This window comes from Priapulus caudatus, unplaced genomic scaffold, assembly GCF_000485595.1.
Source record: "Priapulus caudatus unplaced genomic scaffold, Priapulus_caudatus-5.0.1 Scaffold4011, whole genome shotgun sequence".
In the NCBI taxonomy this organism is placed as follows: Eukaryota; Metazoa; Priapulida; class Priapulimorpha; order Priapulimorphida; family Priapulidae; genus Priapulus; species Priapulus caudatus.
In genome coordinates, this window is record NW_014581072.1 from 11,853 (window position 1) to 12,667 (window position 815).

Genomic DNA, 815 nt, shown 5'->3' on the forward strand with positions numbered 1-815 from the left:
AAAGGGAGGGTGTAGGGAAGAGGGAGGGTGTAGGGGAGAGGGAGGGTGTAGGGGAGAGGGAGGGTGTAGGGAAGAGGGAGGGTGTTGGGGGAGAGGGAGGGTGTAGGGAGAGGGAGAGGGTTACGTGACGGACGGGAAAGGGGGAGGGTTGAGGTGACGGGCGATAGATGTGGACAGGGTGGAGGTGGCGGAAGGGCGAGGTAGAGGATGCACGTTACAGACGGGAGGGGGAAGGTGTAGGAAGAAGAAGAGGGGCGAGTTTAGGTGACAGGCGGGAAGAAGGGTGTAAGGAGAGGGGAGGGTTTTGTGGCGGGAGAGGAAGTGTGTAGGAGAAGGGAGGAGCTTCAGTTAGCGTGCGCGGCAGGGGGAGAAACACGGAGAATGTCTACAGACAGGGGAAGGGGTAAGGCATGCGTGGATCTAGATCGCTGGGCGTGCAGTGTCGATGCAGGCCAATGATTATAGTGTCGAAAGCGTGACAAGGTTACTACTAGGTTATTAGATGGGCGGAGGTTAATCATGGTCCATCATACTACCGCTAACACGCCAACATCATGCCACCAAACATGTCATCACAGCTTTAATCAGAGCTTTACAGCGGCAGTATGGGTGGAGCAGGGGGTGGGGCTGGGGGTGGGGCAGGGGGTGGATCTGGGGTGGGGCTGGGGGTGGGGCTGGGGGTGTGGAGGGCCGTTTGATCTAGTTTCATACTGTCAACGCGTAGATCTGTGTGATGAACATGCGCTGTTGTTATTGTTGTTGTTATTGTTGTTGTTGTTGTTATTGTTGTTGTTGTTGTTGTTGTTGTTGTTGTT